This window comes from Rhagoletis zephyria, unplaced genomic scaffold (assembly GCF_001687245.7).
Source record: "Rhagoletis zephyria isolate East Lansing unplaced genomic scaffold, Rhagoletis_zephyria_1.1 Rzeph_scaffold_04092, whole genome shotgun sequence".
Classification (NCBI taxonomy): domain Eukaryota; kingdom Metazoa; phylum Arthropoda; class Insecta; order Diptera; family Tephritidae; genus Rhagoletis; species Rhagoletis zephyria.
The window spans coordinates 20,699-32,226 of record NW_016161175.1 but is presented as its reverse complement, the minus strand read 5'-3'; the positions used below and the strand labels follow the sequence as shown (position 1 = coordinate 32,226).

General features: G+C 35.8%; 1 long non-coding RNA gene across 1 annotated transcript in view; it reads right to left on the bottom strand.

Annotated features, from left to right (window-relative positions):
• LOC108370251 (uncharacterized) overlaps nt 1-2,152 on the bottom strand; it is a 21,612-nt gene extending 19,460 nt beyond the window's left edge. The window contains exon 1 of the long non-coding RNA XR_001848612.1: nt 2,142-2,152. This is a non-coding gene — a long non-coding RNA (uncharacterized LOC108370251). The remainder of the gene's footprint in view (nt 1-2,141) is intronic.
• Between the last annotated feature and the right edge of the window lie 9,376 nt (nt 2,153-11,528).

The following is an 11,528-nucleotide window of genomic DNA, read 5'->3' as shown; positions in this document are numbered from 1 at the left end:
CATTTCCCATGCATGAACGTAGTCCAGCTGTGGTGCACTTAGCAGTCTATTTAGAGAATAGACAACAGGGGTATTCTCTGAATCTTGCAAAGCCCTTGCACGGTGCACGGATTGCACGGTTTGCAAAGCTGTCCCATACGAAAACCGGTTTTTACCGTGCAATCCGTGCAATCTGTGCACCATGCAAGGGCTTTGCAAGACTCAGAGAATACCCCTAACTTGTTTATTTCACAGATGCAAATGTGCAACAAAGAGCCCTCAACCCACCTGGTACTGCTCTGACTGCTTTCTTCACTTTATGCCAGGAAGACGATTTCGCCAGAACACTGATGTACTCAGAAGTGCCCTCTTATTACACGTGGAATATAACTAAAAAAGCCTTTGTAAGACGTAGACGCGGGCAACCAGTCTACGGTCACCCCAGTATTTTCAGAGAAAATGCGATCGGTAGACTTTATACAGTCCATCCTAATCAGGATGAATGTTTTTTCCTCCGTAAGCTGTTGCTAAATGTGCCTGGACCTACATCTTTCCAGCAATTGAAAATTGTCAACGGCATCACACATGCCACTTTCCGCAGTGCGTGTCAAGCTCTGAATTTATTGGAGAACGACCGACAGCGGGACATATGTATTAATGATGTATGCAAACCAAATTCGAACAATATTTGCAATTATATTGACCGCTTGCTTCCCTTCGTCTCCAACAGAGTTATGGGAAAGATATCAATCGTATATGGCTGAGGACATTTTGCATAGAGTACGCCTGGAAAATGCCAACATGACCATGCAATTTGCAGAAGACATTTACAACGAAACGTTAATAAACATTGAAGACAAATGTTTAGCTATTGCAAATAGAGTTCTCGGTCAATTGGGAATGCCAGCACCCATAAGAGCTGCGACTCCTTCATTTGATGTTGATTTGCGCCGTGAACAAAGTTATAACGCCGGTGATCTCCTCTCACCGGGAGGAACTGAGAAAACATTCCTTATCAGATTGATTTTGGCAACGGCTCGATCTAAAAGTGGCATAGCCTTAGCTCTCGCTTCATCTGGAATAGCTGCGACATTGTTACCAGGTGGAAGGACTACTCATTCAGCCCTGAAGTTGCTATTGAACACACAAATCATCGAAACTCTCACTTGCAATATTTCCAGAGCATCCGGAATGGGGAAAATATTACAAAAATGTAAGCTCATTGTTTGGGATGAGTGCTCGATGGCACACAAAAAATAGCTTGAAGCTCTTCATCGATCTTTGCGAGATTTGCGTAGAAACGTTCAACCATTCGGTAATACATTGATATTGCTCGCAGGAGATTTTCGGCAAACATTGCCTGTAATATCTCGATCGACACCAGCGGACGAAATCAATGCTTGCCTGAAATATTCAACGTTGTGGCAACATGTGCATACGTTGCAGTTGACTACGAATATGCATGTCCAGCTACAGAATGATCAATCAGCCGTGGTATTCTAGCAACAATTACTCGACATTGGAAACGGAAAAGTGCCAGTCGATGAGAGAACAAGACGAATTTCATTGCCTGAAAATTTTTGTAACTCAGTAAGATCGAAAGAGTTTCTCCTAATTTTCAAACTAATTACATAAATCACGATTGGCTCAGTGAACGAGCTATCCTTGCCGCAATAAATAAAAACGTCTATCAATTCAGAATTCAGGACAAAGAGAAAGAAGTTCGAAATTTTATATTATCATTTTAATGTTGTGTCTGACAGAATTCCAATATAGGACGCCTACTTCAGAATATGTAAACAAATACACAAATCTTGAATTTAAATTAAATAAATAAAAATGTAAAAAAAATAAAAAATAACAAAAAGTTTTTTATGTATATTTTAAGGTCAAAAGTAGTTAGTAGCAAGTTAGTTGACATATAATGCAATGATATCCAGGTATGACTTTTTTGCGGCCATCGCCCCACAAAATTAGTTTGCCTATTTCGAACAAAATATACAACAGATAATAGTTAGCGCTAGTGTTCGCGTAACCAGACTAAAGTTAGATATTAGCTTAGCTCTCTGCAGGGTACCGAAGTTGTTCAATTAGGTGAACTATAGTTCAATAAGGTGAGCGAACTAAGACTCAGAAGAGCTAGTTCATTGAGCTGAACAAACTAGAAGTGAACTTATCTTTAAAGCAGAAATGGGCAACCTCGGCAGAGCCTAACGGTCAAGGAGTACTCAAAAATTAACCACAATTCATATAAAAAACGTGATCCAATTAACATTGCGATGTTCTAGGGCAGGACCATATACTCCAGCTCTGCATTACGTTAGAGTAGCACAAAACTACTCCAACATATTAACAATGTCATTGTTGATATATTTTTTCGTTTGTACACGCTTCACTTCACAAATGCTTTTTCGTAATTAATAGAAACCAAAAACAATAACAAAAACAAAAATTACATGTTGCTTCCACGGTTTCCGTTTTGGTCCAAATGGACCAAATTTGGTCCATTGGTCCAATTTGTTTTAAAAGGTCCATTTCACAAGTCTTTGGTTAGGTTATGATCACCCTTTCTCTTCATGCAATAGTTACGCGTTTTACATTTTTTTCTATTTAATTGATGAATATTCGACCCCACGTTGAATATCGTCATCGTCAGTAAAATATAATGTCAGTAATGTTACTGATACGCTGACGATCGTCGACGATGACGATGACGATGACGACATTCAGCATAGGGCCGATTGGCAACACCTGCTAAAAGTGTGAACTCGCCTTGCCACTGATCTTCAAATATGCCATGGCTAATCATCTGCCAAAGCACGCTTCAAAAATTATCGCGGTTTCTTACTAATTTCAATTACTCGGTGACCAATATTAAAATGGCTAGCAAAAATATGGAAAGGTAGCAAAACTTTAATCATAGCATTTAGCACATGAAAATAATATTTGATTTCAATCGAAAAGATATTATGTAATCATCTTGAAATTATTACGCCACATAAAGTTCTCTGTGATACTGATGTATCAATTTTGCCGCTACTCGACCAATTTCCTGCATTGGTAAATGATGTAGACATAATTGAATTTCAATTTCGCAAAATGAGGCTGAGTGAAGGTAACTTCAAAAACTGTACCAATATAGAACGTTTTTGATTAAAAAAGGATTGGGTGAAGCGGCCTTTAGAGAATTGTGTGAATTAGTTCATAAAATTTTTAGTCTGCCTCACAGTTCCACAGCAGCTGAGCGCAAATTTTTTGATATAGCATTAATAAAAACGAAATTAAAAAACAAATTATAATTTAAGACTTTAAACAATATAATGTTAATAATATACAATTGTAATGCACTTTGGATGCAATATAAAAAAAAATCGTTATAAAAACTGATTTAGCATATTTTCTTGATAAAAAGGAATAAACGCCACTCAATTTCCCGATGTAATAAAAATTGGTCCATTTTTTACCATTTGGTCCATTTTTTGGTCGGAAAACTAAATTGGAAATGGCAATCGTGGTTGCCTGTGACGGCATTCGAACCCGAACATGCTGGAAGCTAACAAATAACAGCAAGCATCTCTACACCACGATTGAGAGAATACAAAGGTTGCGCCGATCTCGGACCGCTATTCCTCTCTTAACGAATTTGACAGAATCGTCGTTTGCATGACGTGACACTGGTGCATCTTGTTTACATTTTCCTTGCAACATTTTTTCTTCTTCTTCCATTCTTGCTCACGTTTTGGCATTTCTCTCTCGCAATTGCACCAGTGTGACGTCACACAAAAGTTATTCTCAAAAATCCTCTCTGATCGGCGCAATCTTGTATTCTATCATTCTTGTCTCTACACGTTTGGCTGCATCTAGCCATGCAAATGTGCTTTCAAATACTCAATTTCAAACAAATTTCGTTAAAACACGAGCAATGATCGGGTAACAATAAGCTGCTGCAGACACACGTGTTGGTCCGCTACATCATGACAGAGGAGCACTTTTGTGAGTGCTCCAATATACCACAAATAGACTACGTGACAGTGATGCCAGATTGTGGGTAATTTCCCTATTTGAGGGATATTTTGCAACAAAAATTATTAAAAGGGAGAAAAAAGGGATTCTTATTTATGTTACACAATTATCGATCCATAATTGATCAAAATTCAAGAATAGTCGACACCCTTACGAAGTTAATCATTCTGAAGTTTTAATGTGGAGTAAAGTTATGTATAAGTATTAAAAATTTTCTCACTTTAACCAATGCAAGCGTTGAGTAAGAAAGAATCTTTCCATTTATAACTGAATTTTAATATAAAAAGTAGAACAAATTTTCTGACGAAATGATTAAATAGTACATATGTATATGTATATAAAATAACGGTTGCTTTTGAATAAAAAAAAGGCAAGTGCTTCAAATTTAAAGTCACCAGAAACCATATTCGCTTAGACAATGCAAATAATTTGTAACAGTGGTAGTTTTAAGAATTGCCAGAATTCTTAAGGCCTTTAGTGCGTAATCTACTAAACTTTGCATTTCGAAAGAATATTTTATGTACATATATATTAAGGTCACTAAGTATATGAAGTTACATTTTTACTGCTAAAATATTTGTTTTGAATTCTTTGGGAATTTAGTGGGATACATTTTTAAGATGTGGGTAATTTAGCAGAGAATATTTGGCTTCACTGCTACATGATTCAACGATTTATGGAGGGAAGTCGTGCAGTTGAATGAAGCTTTTCCGATCCCGGGATTTTCGGGATGTCGTTCACTCAATCCCGGGATCCGGGGATTAGTCCTGGGATTTAGGTATTCATTACTTTTAACAACTTAAATCGGAAAGTTGCTTGTATACTGTTTGAGAAGCTCTCCTACCATAAAATAAATAGGTTTGAAGCCTACTTTGTTACTTAAAGTGGCGTTTTTATTTTTTCTCTCTGACGTCAGGATTTATTTTAAAGGACTTTGTAATTTCAAAGTTTTCCTTCCAAAAATTATTTAAAAAATTAAAATTTCTTTAGAATTTAAAAAACTTAAAATTTTTTGGATTCATAAGGACAAATGTGTAATTTTTTAAGCTGATAAATTTAAAAGGACAAAATTCGAAGATTTTATCGAGTTTATATAAGTCCTTAACATATATTTTTTTTAAAAACAAATATTGCCAAATTTCAAGGATAAAATTTTAAAAGGGCATTTTCAATACTTACCCTTCTGCGCGAAAAACTTGAATCTCTTTAAATTCTACGGGATTTGCTCTTTAATTCGATACCCATACTTCTTCTCTAAGCACATTTCTCTGAATTTTTTAAATCATTTTTGAATTACTGACGTCAGATTGAAAAACAAAAAACGCAATTTTATTTACTACATTTGGCCCATGGTTTCGCGAATATATTGATATCTGTGTTTAAAATTTACTATCGCGCGGTGTTACATGTAAATAAGCTAGACATTTATAAAAAAAAAAAAAATTATAAAATAAAACAATAAATATAGCCAATACTGGTCAAGAAAAGGAGTTTCTATTATTTCCATCAGTGCAAATTACAAATCCCGAAAATCCCGGAATTATTTGCCAAGAATTCCGAGATTTTTATGAGCTTACAGGCTAACCTAATATTCGCGGCTTGCGTTTTGGTACGCATGCCGTCGAATTTGTTTTTTTGCGTCACCCGAAATTGACTTGCATGCGTTTGCATTTGATTTCATTGAGCGAAACGTCAAATCAAAATGTCACGCAGAACAAAAATTGGAAATTGAGTTAGCTTCATACGCACGCCGTTCAATTTCGGTTGATCTCATACAAGTTGCATGTGCATGAGAAATTTTTGACAATAAATTGGCGGCGTGCGTGAATATTAGGTTAGCTTGTTAAAAAGGCCGGGATCCCGGGACTAACATTCCTAGTATGTATACGCGAATACGACGCGCAGTCGCCAGCCGGGCAGACGTTGCCCAGCTGTGCTTTAAAGTTTAACTAATAAATCTAACTCTAATATATGTTACACATATGTATATGTACAAACTTACTGCACATGAAAAGTGCTTTGAACTTTTTGCTTTAAGATATTGATAATAGGCAAGTCTAAATCGAAAGCTTCAATCATTGGATGCGAATAACACTAATATTCGAAAAAGCTATTATTATGCGACTACAATGTTACTACATACATATGGATACCAAATATAGTTACATACATATACATATAAACATATTCTATAAAGCTTGAAATAGAAGACAAAAGTTGTTGACTACAATAGTTTCGAACTTTGCACTCAGCTACACCAACCACGCTAACAAACAGTGGCGGTTAAAATAAATAACACCAAACGAGAAATTTTAAAAGAGGTTTGGTTAAAAAGTTTTTGATTGTTAATTTTAATCATCCTTACTAATATTATAAATCCGAAAGTGAGTGTGTTTGTTTGCTACGCTTTCACGCTTTAACTATTCAACCGACCATCTTGAAACTGTGTACAATGCTGTTATTTAGCCCAACTTAAAATATAGGATACATTTAGTCTCGATTAGGCAAGAGGGAACGGAATTTTTCATACTGCATATCGCAGGAAATATTTGGGATAGAGTACTGGAACTTGGTATGAAAATCAATTCCACACTCATGGGGGCTGCCACCGGTTTATGAAATCAAAAAACGTCAAATTCAGACTGTTTAGAAATGTTCAGCTTGAACATATAGAATCGTATGACGTATTTGAAGAGGGTTACCACCTGTCTTAAAACTAAATTAAAATACAGTTATATTATATATAAGTTAAATGAGTTATTAAAATATTTGTAGGTTTAATCGAAAGTCTTGAAAAAGCTTTCTTTCTAAGCTACATATGTAGGTATAGCAGGTTTGTCACATATTTGCAAATTCAAATTCAAGTTTAGTTATAGGAATTAGGTAATTTTTAAGTGAGCGCAATATCAAAAGCAGCAACCCTTATCGCAAAGCTCGAGAACGGCTGAACATATTTTTTTGAAATTTCGACAGCAATCTCGATATAAAAAAGGGGCGTAAAACCTCCCATACGAACCGAATTTTTCATACTCCATATCTCTGGAAATGTTCATGGTAGAGTTCTGGAACTTGGTATGGAGATATATGAAATCCATCGCATGCTCTTGGAAAAAAATTGGAACTATCGGAAAAGAGGGCGTGGCACCTCCCATACAAACCGAATATTCATACTGCATATCTTTGGAAATGTTCATGGTAGAGTTCTGGAACTTGGTATGGAGATATATGAAATCCATCGCATGCTCTTGGAAAAAAATTGGAACTATCGGAAAAGAGGGCGTGGCACCTCCCATACAAACCGAATATTCATACTGCATATCTTTGGAAATGTTCATGGTAGAGTTCTGGAACTTGGTATGGAGATATATGAAATCCATCGCATGCTCTTGGAAAAAAATTGGAACTATCGGAAAAGAGGGCGTGGCACCTCCCATACAAACCGAATATTCATACTGCATATCTTTGGAAATGTTCATGGTAGAGTAATGGAACTTGGTATTGGCGCATATCAATTCGATCGCATACTCTTGGAGAAAAATTGGACCTATTGGAAAAGGGGGCGTAGCACCTCCCTTTACCGAATTTTTCATACTGTGTATCTCTGGAAGTATTTATGGTAGAGTATTGGAACTTCGTATGGAGATATATGAAATCAATCGCATACTCCTGGAGTAAAATTTTAGCTATGGGAAAAGGGGGGCATGGCACCTCCCATGCGAACCGAATTTTTCATACTGCATATCTCTAGAATTGTTCTTGGTAGAACACTGGAACTTGGTGTGGTGATATATGAAATTAATCGCATAGTCATGGAGAAAATATGGAGCTATTGGAAAAGGGGGCGTGGCATCTACCATACCAGCCGAAAATCATACTGCATATCTCTGGAAGAGTTCATGGTACAGTACTGGAACACTTCGTATAGAGATATATGAAATTAATCCCATACTCATTGAGAAAAATTGGCTCTTTAAAAAGGGGGCGTGGAAAAGTACAAACGTACTGACTTTTACTTATCTTTGAATGTGTATATAATTCTTCTGTGGGTATATTTGTGAGTGAAATCCTAAATGGCTGGAGGGATTTTAACGAAGTTTTGTGTGTGTGATGTGTGTGTCCGTCATCCCTTGTCAAATTTGGTTTGGAGACAAACCGGTTTCGGCGTTGTGCCATCTTCAGTGTCATTTTTCGTTCTGTGTGTGTGTTTGAGTGGGTCTCTGGATAGTTTAGTTTCACAATTTAAGCCGCCAGTTGGCGGTGGAATTGAGTTATTACTAAAAATCTTTTTTATGATCCGATTTCGCGAATATTCAATACATGTGTTGGAATCAGTAAAGGCAGTCCAATTTCAAAAAAGAGCTGCCAGGTGGTGCTGAGGTCGAGATATTACTAAAAATCGACAAATGAGAAAAGGTGCCGTAAATGTCAGACTAAAGCCGAAATTAGTCAAGAACGTAAACCTACCAGTACGTAAACCTACAAGTACGTAAACCCGAGTCAGCTGACACCATCTGTCTTACCAGAGCGCCATGTAAATGAAAACTCAACACCGCAGAATTTTTCTGTAGTTGTAGACCATAGCGCAGAAATCTGCGGAATTTAGATTTTTCCGTGTCAGCTGATTTCTTCCTTCTATAGATGGTTGCCACTTCGTCAGTTTTGCAGATGGTAAAAAAGTTATAATTTCCTATTCAAAATACGTTCAAAATATTTTTGAAATTTACTATTGAATAAAGTTTTTTGTTGAAAACTAAGAAGTTTATATTTAGCTACGATCTATTATAGCACGAAAAATTGTAGTTGAAAAGGTAAGTTTATGAAAAGGCATTGATGAGTGCGTACAGACGGCGTTTAAGTATACGTTCTGCGTTCTTGACTAATTTCAGCTTAAATCGACCTGTTGCACCATTGAGTATATCGAGCTCTCGTGTGTTACGATTGCCCCAATGGATGTGATTTGCCAAAATTATTATGCGTTAAAGCTTCATTCGAAGAAACCAGGGCTGAGTTGTGCAGTGGTAAATCTCAAATCACCATTCGAAAAGCCAGTTTCATGAAAGCAATTTAATGAAAATTTATTTTTTTAATTGAGTAGTCCACTTGCAAACAGCGTTATGTGAATTTATAATAGAACGCCATAAATTTTAAAATTGTAACATAACATACCTTAACTTAACTTAAAGCAGTTTTCTAAGTTCATCAGAAGATGTATACTTTTAAAATATTATAAATAAGTATGATAGCGACTTATGGAAGAAGAGTTAATATTTGATGCTATTTTTTTCAGAATATAAAAAGATTTTGCACTGTGTTGTGAGTGGACATGAAACTACTTTAAATACTGGTACGTAATCCACCAAAAACTAAGAATCGAGAAAATTTTACATAGCGCACTTTGCAAGTGGACTACTCAATTGAATTTAATATAGAACCTGACAGAAAAAATAATTTTTCATTTAAACTGCTTTCACGAAACTAGCTTTTAAGGTATTTCATCTCAATTTATGTATGTATGTATATTATATTTCTGTTGAACAAGGATACGCATTCATTTTGAAATTGCCACGAACTATAAGATAAAGTTTCTAGGGCACATTCACTATAGATCCGGATCATTATTGCCACCAGGGAACTTCTCAGGGACATAACACTTTCGTTCGGTTAATCATAACTATGGATTGTTGGAGAAACTGTTGGAAAAATTAAAAATGTTGTTTAAATTAAAAATTTTTTTTTGGGCGGGACGAACTTCGCCGGGTCGCTAGTAAGAAGATAAAGAGCTATACTTTTATTAAAAAAAAAAAAAAAACAAAAATGAACATTTAAAAAAAATATATAAATACAGAGTCAGAACGAAAACGAAATAAAATAGTGGAGAAAAGCAACAAGAATTCCCAAGGCGTAGGCAACTGGCTGAGTCAGTGGAATCGTCGGTCCGAATCCTACAGAAATAAGTCTGATGAGGAAATGTGGTGATTTCCGGAATAGCTATCACTTCTACCATTTTTTCAAATTATTGTTGCTTTTCCACAATAAGCTTTTCATTAAAAACGCCCTCAAGCTCAATAAAAATTGTTGAATATAATCAGAACAGTTCAAAAAAGAAAAATATCCAAAACCAGTCAAAATGTCACATGACTTAATCAGCTGACCACAAACGTACTTAAAGTAATAATATGCATATTTAATTAATAAACCAAAAAAAATTACATTAAAAGTAAACTGTGTAAGCACATCACATTTAGAATTCAAGTATTGCAGTCATGTAGCTTACGTTTAGTTATGGTGAAATAGCCAAAGCTTGACATAATCACTTGACATAATCAGCTGACCACAAGTGTACATATATCGTCGTGCAAAACCTCGTATGTGAGGTTGCACAAATTTTATATGAGAGAGTAAAACGTGTCTTATTTAAAAACGGTTCTCTCTTTTATCCCTAATTATTTCTCCTTCTTATCTCTAAGTATCGATATTTGAGTATAAATAGATAAGGGATTGATGCCTGGAGCTTCCGATGATCGATATCTTTTTTGGCACAAATGTCAGTTACAAGGTTTTGCAGAGCCACGATACGCGGTTTTGTACTTTAAACGACGACATACACATTGTTGTAAAATGTAAAAGATTTATTATGTACATTTTTTCTCAGTGAAAAAGATTTTGGTAACTTTTCTTAAGTGCAAAAAAATTTTCGCGAGTGGCAACCACGAATCCGAAAAGCGAGTGGAAAGTAAAATGAATGAAAGTAAAGCTCAAAATAATGAAATTTTGTCCCACAGCCAATGAATGTTAAAGGGAACATTTGAGGAAACGGCGCTCCAAAGAAAACGTACCAAAAACCCATCATCCTCAGCAACAACCCGGTGGGTGTTGTTACAGTGCGTACAATGTATATATCTTAGCTATACTTTTGGCCTTTCGGCTCCTTGTACATACATACATACACACTAATATACATACTCGAAAGCGGGTGAGTATTAAAGTCGAGAACGAAAATTATTCTTTAAGGAGGGAAAGGACAAAATTACACTACTAAGACACTACGAAGCAACAGCAAGAACAAAGTAAAATGTCATCCACTGACACAACGCTCATTGTCACAATCGAAGGTCGAGAAGAGGATAAGTTTTCCTGGTTGCTTTTACAAACCTCATTGAGGCCGGTTTTTTCTTTCAGTTGCGGCCAGGCACTGAAAGGGTGCATACACGGATCCGAAGTAGTACGTTGCATTCATACCAACTCTCGCCCTTCGTTGTCGTTCAATTTGTGACATTTAGCTGCTTTGATAATAAAAAAAACTAAAGAAATAACTACAATACATAAATGGAAATACACATAGTTTTGTGTTCTCTCTTCTGTTGTCTATATTCATAACAACTCTCAAACGTTTTGTTCGTTACAAATTCGGCAACTGTAAAATAGAATAAGCAAAAGCAATGAATAAGCTGTTATGTCTGGTGTTGGCGCTAACGACATTTACACAAATTTCCTTTAATTACAGGATCATTACTTACTCGTGTTTG